The 11,132-nt window shown below is 42.1% G+C and overlaps 1 protein-coding gene across 6 annotated transcripts in view; it reads right to left on the reverse strand.

Moving 5' to 3' along the window:
- The window catches only part of CSMD3 (CUB and Sushi multiple domains 3), a 703,323-nt gene that overhangs the window by 545,076 nt on the left and 147,115 nt on the right, over positions 1 to 11,132 (reverse strand). The gene's annotated exons all lie outside the window — the stretch shown is intronic.

Consider the following 11,132-nt stretch of genomic DNA (forward strand, 5'->3'; position numbering starts at 1 on the left):
ATTTCATTATTCAAGAATTAGCAGGAATAAAGGCAAAATAAATAAATAAATATACTCTCTTCATGACCATTGCTCTTTAAAATTTAACTCACAATGCAATCTAATTTTGAAAGAATATTCTTAGAATCTTGTTTAATTAGATATAAATGAACTAGCATGATAAACATTAAATACCAAAGAGAAACACTCATACAAAACTACTTCATATAATTATCATTAAATGAATAAAAAAAACAGTGTACATCAATAAAGTAATTACAATCTACTTTTTATTTAAAAATAAACATTTTATCTATTAGAAAATTATACAAATATTCACTTTCATCGTGCAAATATTAGAAATCCAAACAACTTTTCTTTTTGTAGGGACATACAATAACACTGAGAGGAAACCATGTTCACTAGGCATTGCATTTAATTTAATTCAAGTCCCTTATCACAAATCTGGACATTGTGGGACAAGCAAAATCTCATTTACATTGAGCTAAAAAAGAATCAGGTTTGCAATTTTTAGCAGATACTTTACAACTGTAAAGTACATATGGATACAGATGTATTCATTTATTTACAACTTTTAAGATTCCATTTTCATTTAAGACAACACAGTGTATTAAAAATAAGACGCCCAACCCAGCCTACAATCCACACTTTGTATTTTGTCCTCCACAATTTAACAGTGATTCTGCCTGAACTATAAATCTTTGGTTTTTAAATTCAGTGTTGCGATGTCTGCTTAGAATAGACAAGGAACTGAACACTTGCATGGAAGGTAAAATGATTTACACTACAAAAAGGAAACATGGTTATAGCTAACTGGAGTGTATGTAGGTAGTAGCTAGCTTTAATCAGTTCGATCTTTTTTTTAACAGTACTCTAAAATTCACTACGGGCTACAACCTGAGAAGTTAGCTAGCTACTTGGGAAATTATTCTCCATCAGATTTAAGGTTTACCTTGCTTGTGTTTGCATGAACTAGACAGTTTAAAGATTACGAAGTCAAGCTCATATTACTTGTAATGACAGCAGTGCAGCCATATCCATAGGTATTCATCTATTCTATTGATATTTCATAGCATAAATTTGTACAGAGTTTAAAAATTGTTTGCCTGAGCACAAACAAAATGCTTTGTGAATTTAGTGTTCTGCCTGGAAACAAGGTATATATGAACTTACTTGTCCTTCATTTTATATGTGATGATAAAACACTGGGATCAAAATACCTTTTGATACTTTTCAACACGTCCTTTTAATATTCAGTTTTCATTATGTTGAAGAATTCCTATTAATGTCAATGGAAATTCTGTTCGAAGACTGCGGGTAAAACATGACTCAGAGAGTTCTGTTTAGTAGGAATGGGCACACCCATTTAATAAGTTTAATTAGCAGAAATTCAGGCCCTTATAAATACTAATTAATAAACTATTCAAATTAAATCGTGTTAAATATATATATATATGTGACAAGACTTTTAAAAACATGGTTGGCAGAAGCTCAGCCTCTTTCTTTCTCAGCATTCACTCAAACAGAAAAAGTCCAAAAAACAGGTGTTGAAATTTCAAATTACTCTCTTCTTACACAGATTTTCAGTCAAGAATAAAATATTTTATAATGTTTATAAGATCAGGATTAGCTTGTCATCCCTGAACTGCTTAAGCACAAAATTTGTAATTTGATGTCCAAATATACAGAAAAATATTTGGAAATACTCCAGTCAAGAAATGCATTTGTCTTATTACAATATGGTGTTTAGCTCTGTGGAAACTTTTTTCTATTTTCTATTTTCTCTACTGAAGATTAATGCTCTTCACATATTAAGTCTGATTCTATAAATTTAGTATTTTTTTTTTTAAAGGGGATGAACCCTTTATCACAGATGTTATTCACAGCTATTACAAATATCTTTTCCCAACCTAAACTGAGAAACACTATCAATATAAAATGCATAACTTCATGAGTACTCACTCACTGAAACACTTATGAAATACCCCCATTAAAAGCTAATATTCATTTATTACTTTTGAAATGGAATATCCCTACATTCTTAGGTTGTTCACCTCGCTGTATCACTGCGTGGCACTGGTCCTTGACTGCTGGTTCACTCCTATATACCACTGCACACAGTAATTCATCTGCTAGATAAACCTGAGCGTGATTCAGGGAATATGCTGTTCAAGGGAGCACTCCAGCTGTCGCTTGGGACAGGGCTGGAAATACTGGAACACTGCTGTACACAGATAGCCTTTCAAAAAGCAATGCATATATAATTTCTTACAAGAGAGAACACTACTATACAGTAGTATAGTGGAAGTGTCAAGACCAATTTCAAAAGTACAACATGTAGTTTGTGTGTGGATATAATGAGTACTGTATATCCCAACATACCCAAATACTAGGAAAGAAGACACATTTACAGCAATATGAAATAGATTGAAATTTGGTTGTCCAAAATTCAATTATATCAGACCTCCTAATGGTTTGTTTTTGCAAATAGTTTTCAAAAGATTATGTACACTAAAAAAGTAACTTAATAGTTTCTACCCCATAATACATTATTTTCTTTCTCAAAAAATAATATTTTGCTTTATTTATTTATTTATTTAGTTAGTTAGTTAGTTAGTTCTCACTCACATTGGTCTGAACATACGAATAATTGTCCTCTAGCTATAGATCTTAGTGGGACTAGAAGAATTCACTAATCCATATAGAATTAATATTGTCTTCCCATGTATAAATTGAAAGATACATATACATAGAATCATAGAATCATAGAATCATAGAATATCCTGAGTTGGAAGGGACCCTTAAGGATCATCAAGTCCAACTCTTGATACCGCACAGGTCTACCCAAAAGTTCAGACCATGTGACTAAGTGCACAGTCCAATCTCTTCTTAAGTTCAGACAGGCTCGGTGCAGTGACCACTTCCCTGGGGAGCCTGTTCCAGTGTGCAACCACCCTCTCTGTGAAGAACCCCCTCCTGATGTCGAGCCTAAATTTCCCCTGCCTCAGCTTAACCCCGTTCCCGCGGGTCCTGTCACTGCTGTTAATGGAGAAAAGGTCTCCTGCCTCTCGACACCCCCTTACAAGGAAGTTGTAGACTGTGATGAGGTCTCCCCTCAGCCTCCTCTTCTCCAGGCTGAACAGGCCCAGTGACCTCAGCCGTTCCTCGTACGTCTTCCCCTCCAGGCCTTTCACCATCTTCGTAGCCCTCCTCTGTACACTCTCCAACAGTTTCATGTCCTTTTTATACTGTGGTGCCCAGAACTGCACACAGTACTCGAGGTGAGGCCGCACCAGCGCAGAGTAGAGCGGGACAATCACCTCCCTTGACCTACTAGCGATGCCGTGCTTGATGCACCCCAGGACACGGTTGGCCCTCCTGGCCGCCAGGGCACACTGCTGGCTCATATTCAACTTGCTGTCTACCACGACCCCCAGATCCCTCTCTTCTAGGCTGCTCTCTAGCGTCTCATCGCCCAGTCTGTACGTGCAGCCAGGGTTTCCCCGTCCCAGGTGCAGGACCCGGCACTTGCTCTGATTGAACTTCATGCGGTTGGTGATCGCCCAGCTCTCCAACCTATCCAGATCCCTCTGCAAGGCCTTTCCACCCTCATTCGAGTCCACAACTCCTCCAAGTTTGGTGTCATCAGCAAACTTGCTCAAAATACCTTCTATTCCTACATCCAGATCATTTATAAAAATATTGAAAAGTACCGGCCCTAAAATGGAGCCTTGAGGGACCCCACTGGTGACCGCCCGCCAGCCTGACGCAGCCCCATTTACCATAACCCTTTGGGCCCTGCCCGTTAGCCAATTGCTCACCCATCGTATGATGTTTTTATTTAGCTGTATGGTGGACATTTTGTCCAGTAGGATCCTATGGGAAACCGTGTCAAAAGCCTTGCTGAAGTCCAAAAAAATCACATCAGCTGGTTTCCCTTGGTCCATCATACGGGTGATCTTATCATAAAAGGAAATCAGGTTAGTTAGGCAGGACCTGCCCTTCACAAACCCATGCTGGCTGGGACCAATGACTGCTTTGTCCCCCAGGTGCACCTCAATAAGTTCGAGAACCATCTTCTCCATGATTTTACCAGGCACTGACGTGAGACTGACAGGCCTGTAATTGCTAGGGTCTTCTTTCTGACCCTTCTTGTAAATCGGCACAACATTTGCCAGCTTCCAGTCTACCGGGACCTCTCCAAATTCCCAGGATCGTTGAAAAATAATTGAGAGAGGTTCCGCGATGACGTCCGCCAGCTCTTTCAGCACCCGGGGATGAATCCCATCCGGACCCATGGACTTGTAGGGATCCAGGTGGAGTAGCAAATCCCGCACACGTTCAGGGTCGGTTGGGAGTTTGTCATCCCCACCGTCCCAGTCCTCTAGCTCAGGGCACCCTGGGTCCCGAAGCCCATCATCGGCATTGAAGACAGAGGCGAAGAAGGCGTTAAGCGTCTCTGCTTTGCCTATGTCATTGTCTGTGAGGAGACCTTCCCTATCAAGGAGCGGCCCTATGTATTCTTTAGTTCTCCTTTTTCCATTCACATATCTGAAAAAGCCCTTTTTATTTTCTCTCACAGACACAGCCAGCTTCAACTCTAGGTGTGCTTTGGCCACACGAATTTTCTGCCTACAAACACGAACGGCATCCCTGTATTCTTTCCATGACACCTGGCCCTCCTTCCAGTAGCGAAACACTCTCTGTTTCCGCCTAATCTCCATTAGAATGTTCCTGGTCAGCCACGCCGGCCTCCTGCCCCGCCTGCCTGACTTGCGATATTTAGGAATTGCTTGATCTTGTGCTTCTAGGAGGCATCGTTTAAAGAATGACCAGCACTGGTGGACATCGAGGCCTTCAAGAGCAGTTTCCCAGGGGACCTTGCTGACTAGTTCCCTGAGCAGCCTGAAGTCCGCTTTCCCCATATCTAGGGATGAGGTTTTGGTGGCACTTTTCTTTCTGTCACCGTAAATTTTGAACTCAACCACTTCATGGTCGCTTTGACCAAGGCAGCCACCAATCACCACATCTCCCACCAGACCCTCTCTGTTTTCTAGCAACAGGTCTAGGAGGGCACCTTTCCTAGTTGGCTCCGTTAGCACCTGCACCAAGAAGTTATCATCTAGGTGCTTCATGAACCTCCTGGACTTGCTCGTGTCAGCCGTGTGGCACTCCCAGTTAACGTCTGGCAAGTTGAAGTCCCCCATAAGGACAAGGGGAGTTAATCTCGAGGCCTCTCTTAGTTCTGTAAAGAATAATTTATCGGCGCTATCGTCCTGGCCGGGCGGTCTGTAATAGACTCCCACAACGACATCCCCTTTATTCGTTCGTCCCTTGATCCTTACCCAGAGGCTCTCAACTTTGCCATCTCCGACCTGAAGTTCCACACAGTCCAGCCCCTGCTTCACATACATCGCCACCCCACCACCTCGCCTACCCTGCCTGTCCCTCCTGAAGAGCCTGTAACCATCTATCGCAACACCCCAGTCACAGGACTCATCCCACCAGGTTTCGCTTATGCCGATGATATCGTAGTTGCAGGACTGGGCCAGGACTTCTAGCTCATCCATTTTATTCCTCATACTGCGTGCGTTCGTGTAGAAGCACTTCAGGTGCGTCTCCTTACACTCAGCACCTTGTGGATCTGCCCGAAGGACCTCACTGGCACCCAGCCCCTCTGATTCTAGCGTACCTTCCCTTAGGTCTTCACCGGCGTGCCTGGTTTTAGCCCCTTCCCCCTTCGACTCTAGTTTAAAGCCCTATCTATCAGCCCTGCCAACTCCTGACCAAAGATCCTTACCCCTCTCCGAGAGAGGCACATCCCATCCGGTGCCATCAGGCCCTGTGTAGCATAGACCTTCCCGTGATCAAAGAACCCAAAGTTCTGCCGGTCACACCAGTCTTGAAGCCACGAGTTTATGTGAACAGCACGCCTTTCAGCTTCGATCCCCCCTATCGGAAGGACAGAGGCAAACACAACCTGCGCCCCTGATCCTCTAAGTAGTCGCCCCAAATCCCTAAAGTCTCTTTTGATCGCCTTCGGACTTCTCGTTGCTACTTCATCGCTACCAGCCTGAAAGACCAGTAGCGGGTAGTAGTCAGTGGGCCGTACCAGGCGCTGGACTTTCTTGGCGAAGTCTCTCACCCGAGCCCCAGGGAGGCAACAGACTTCTCTGCGGGTTGGGTCCGGTCGGCATATCGGTCCCTCTGTCCCTTTCAGAAGGGAGCCCCCCATAACAATAGCCCTTCTTTCTTTTTTGAAGGATGATGTGGCAATGCGGTGTGTAGGTCGCCTTGTCTTAGGCGCCCCCTCCAGCTGGGACGGGTTTTTATCTACTTTATCATTCGGATTGTCTTGTTCTAGTCCTTCATATCGATTATTTAAGGGTAGATGAGAAGGTGAGGTGGGCAGAGAGAGGGCTCGCCTACCACCCCGAATAGGCCCCTGCCTCCATTCCCCCCCTTGATCTAGGTCTCCTCCCGCTGCCTGGCAGGAGGAGGGAACCTCCGTCTTCTGCATAACAGGAGACGCCTGTGCTGTGGCAGGCTCATGAGCCTGCCTCAGAGAGGGTAGAGTGCACCTCCACCAGTCAATTTCCATCTCTGATTCCCTGATGCTTCTGAGCCTGTTCTCCTCCTCCCGGAGCACCGCTACCTGGCTGAGCAGTTCTTCAACCTGGGCACACCTCCCACAGGCATACCCACCACTGCTGTCGGAGACCGACAGAAGGCTGGGGCACACTCTGCAGCCCAGGACCTGGACGGCTGCGTGTTTCCCGGGTCCCTCCGTCTGAGTAGCCACCGTGGTGACCGTGGCTGGAGATGCCGCACGAGATGCGGAGGCCACGGTTTTCTGCCTGGTTGATACCATGGTCAGGTTCTACGCAAGCAGGTTACAAGCACGGAAGGGAGAGGTAGCTGCAACAGAGCGACGATGGATCCCCGCCCTTCCTGCCCGCCCTTCCTGCCCACGCTCACTGCCTCGCTAACTGCCGCGTCACTCCCCCGCGTCACTCCCTGTTTGCCGGCCCTGTTCGCCGCGCTCCTGGTCGCTCGCGCTCCCTAAGGGCTGCCTTTGAACGGCCGGGGGGAGGAGCTGTCGCTGACGCTGCTACATGATTACATATAATACATATATACAATTTACAAACTGAGGGAAACCCCAAGGAAAAGAAAAAATTGAGTGGGTAATGTTAGTACAATGAAGGAAAACATGAAAAAGAAAAGATCAATATCAGCCAGTCATATGCTGCTTCTTGAGATCAGCAAGCATATTAAGAAAGCCCTTCATTAGCACAATGCATTCTTAAAATGTTCTGAAAATAAGTGCAAGTCCACCAAAGTAAGTTTCTAGGAATTACCTATCCATTTATGCTCTTTCATCTTTCTACAAAACCATGACAGATTAATTTATGACACTCTTCAGATGACTGAGCAGTCATGAATAAATCAATGGATTGCACTCATTTATAGCTTTTTGGTTTGGTTTTTGACCTACAATAGTATTATTTTCCCATAACTATTTAATCCCACCAAAATTTAGGATGAATCATAATATTGTATTTGACAAAAATACTGAATATAAAATGTGCACATGAAATGTGACAGGAGATGCAGCAGTTTATGTCAGTGAGATACCACTCAGGAAACAGTGAAAGGTATGTTGCACTAGAGGCTTGAGAGGTTTTCTTCCTCAATTAAAAAATGCTGCCTGGTCTATAATATATCTGTTTTTGAGATGCAGTTAAAGCATGCTACAAACCACAATAATTAGATTGTGCTGAAAAAACTGTCTGTCTGTTCGCAAATATATTATTAACAGAATATAAGCAATGATAAATTGCACTCAGTCTGTCAATAATTGTACGTATCATTATGAACATAAAATGCTAGTGTTCATTACACATATCACACACAGCATTTTCCTTATAACATTCATGGAAAGGATATGGCAGATATTTTAATGTGCCCTTATTTCACTCCCTTCTCAATTTTATAGTAACTAAGCTCTTCATATTTTTATGTGTAGTTTTTGAATTCCCACATTTGTATTTCACCAATTACATCCTGTATCTCAAAGAAGCCTCATTTGTATACCATAGGCTACTAAGTAAATTAGTAACTAAGATGATGCATAGATTCACCTTTGTTTACAGCAGTAATAGAAATAATATTTTGCCTAACAACCAAAACTTCCCTGAATTTCTTTTTTGTCTTTTATATTGGTCAATGAGAAGCGACTGTCACATTCTCCTATCTATCTATAAACAGGTAGGTAAGAGGAACTGTGAGAAAGATTTCTTCTTTTCCTATAGGAAAACAAGCCAAAATATGTTTTTTTGTTTGTTTGGTTGGTTGGTTGGTTGTTTTTTTTTTTTTTCTATTTGTTATTTTTGTTTCTATTTATAACATTAAAGCTATATTTTATTTTGATAAGAACATGCTACTTTAAGCATTAAGTAAATTAGAACTGCAATAATGTAATGCTTCTACAAGCAAAAGAACAAGAACAACAAAAACAAACAAACAAACAAACAAAAAAAACCTCCAGGATACGTGCAGGAAACAAGTGATAACTGCAGTACCGTAGTAACATTGATAACTGTGAGCATGGCAAATGGAATGCAAGAAATGGTCCAGGGTTTGCTGTACATTCCCTTTGCATGCAATACACTGTTCTGAACACGTTTAAATCAGTTGAAGAAACAGAACAGCACTAGAGAGCTGACAAAGCACAGAGAAAGACAATGGCAGTCAATAATTGTATCATATCAGGGCATAATCCATCACTAAGTGAAATCAACGGAAAATAATGACTGTAAATTTCAGTAGATATGGATTAAATCTGGCATCTCTCCAGCAAAGGCACTTCTGAGGTGTTACCTTAAGAGAACGACAAAAAAAGTAAATACTGCATATTTAGCTCATACAGATGTACAGTTTTAAAAGTATCAGCCACCCTTATTTCCCAGATAGAACAGAATCTGGTCAAGGACATCAAGGGCAACTTCTAAAAATACCTCAAGGACAAAAGGAAGACTAGGGAAAATATGGGCCTGCTCCTGAAGGAAACAGGAGATCTGATTACCCGCAATAGTGAAGAGGCCGAGGTACTGAATGCCTTCTTTGACTCAGTCTCTTTACCAGCAATACTAGCCTTCAGGAATCCCAGATCCCTTAGGGCAGGCTGAAAGGCTAGAGCAAAGAAGAGGTACCTTTGGTGGAAGAAGATCAGGTCAGGGAATAGTTGAGCAAACAGGGCATTAGCAAGTCCCTGGGTTCTGGGTGGAGTGGCTGACTGACTGGAGAGCTGTGCAGCCATTCAGAGGGATCCGGACCATCTGGAGAGGTGGGCTGACAAAAATCTCATTAAGTTCAAGAAGAAGAAGAAGTTTAGTGTCCTGTACATGGTGAGGAACAGCCCCAGGAACCACTATTTGCTGAGGGCTACCCAGCTGGAAAGCAGCTCTGAAGAAAAGGACCTAGAAGTACTGGTGGACACCAAACTGAATGTGAGCCAGCAATGTGCCCTTTCTGCTAATAAGGCTAATGGTATTCTTGGATGCATTAGGAAAAGTATCACCAGCAGGTCAAGAGAGGTGATCTCTATTCGGCATTGGTGAGGCTGTGCCTGGAGTACTGCATTCAGTTCTGGGCCCCCCAGTACAAGAGAGACATGGACATGGAAAGAATCTAACAGAAGGCTATCAATTATCAAGATTAGCATTTTACTGTACGGGTGATGGAGCACTGGCAAAGGTTGCCCAAAGAGGTTGTAGAGTCTCCCTCCTTGGAAATCTTCAAAAGCTGTCTGGACGTGGTCCTGGGCAACCTACTGTAGGTTGCTTGAGTACAAGGGTTGGACCAGAAGACCTTCAGAGGGCCCTTCCTACCCTTGTCATTCTCTGATTCCCTGTATAAATATCCATTTGTCTTTGGTATATTAAAGCATTATCTATAGTAAATTCCTATACAGCTGCTGAGATCACCATTTAAACCCCAATTATGACTGGCAGGTAAGTTCACATAGCGGACTGAGGAAAACCATTGGAGACTACAGGAAGTTTTGGAACAGGAGTAGAGTTGTTGGTGATAATAGCACGTGACAGAGCTTGCTCCATCCACACTGTTCTGAAAATATGCAACGTAATCAGCACAGTGCCAAGACTGAGGTATATCTGCCACATATAGTGTTTTTGCAGTTTCCCAAGTTGATGAAGCCCAAACAGATGCATCCTGCCTGCAAATAATAGCTGTGTAGATAAATCCATATACAAGTCATAACACAATTGTTCTATTTAGACTGCAGTGTTTCTAAGTACTTTTTTTTTTTTTTTTGGCATTGCTGTATTGTGTAGGCAGCTGATAAGAGGCTGTTGTAATTACAGAGCAAAGATTACTTCAGAGCCCAGGACAATCTGAAATCAAAATTCATCCTAAAACTTAAACCATACTGCTATTCCTTCTGTAATATGTATTTCTTACTATGCCTTGTACAGAAAGAATATCATCTGAAATCTGAATAGTTATGGCAAGAAATATGTCATAGCATTATTTATGTTTATACCCCTGTTCCATCAATACCTCATCATATTTTCTTTTATGCTAGTTCCTATATACATGTTGCATTGTTCCTCACTGACAACACGTACCTGGAGAATTTACAGTAACCAAAGATAAGAAAAGCTAACTGAATTTAGGAAAATGCAGTTTACCCATTGAAGGAAGATGTCATAACAGAAAAAAAGTTGTGTGGAATCATATATACAGTGTCTCCACACAAATTTCATGGGCAAAAAATAGATACATATGTCAAATAGACAAATACGTTAAATAAGTTTTATTACTTTCATATATTTGATGTACTGTTATATCTAGACTCCTATTGAAATTAGGGTTTTATTTTACAAGGCACAGCATAAATATTAGGGAAATGAATAACTTTCTACTCAAGATTATAGGAATATTGAAAGCATGGAACAGAATGAAATAATTTTTTTTTTATTTTTTTTATTTTTTGTGGAAAAGCAGTGGGAATTCCTAAGGATATTCAGGAAGGACACTTGAGCAATGACAGTCTTTGCTAACTAGTGAATTGACTTTTAAACTGTTAATAAGGCTAATCTGAAATA

The sequence above is a fragment of the Anser brachyrhynchus genome (genome assembly GCF_964034855.1).
Source record: "Anser brachyrhynchus genome assembly, chromosome: 2".
NCBI lineage: Eukaryota > Metazoa > Chordata > Aves > Anseriformes > Anatidae > Anser > Anser brachyrhynchus.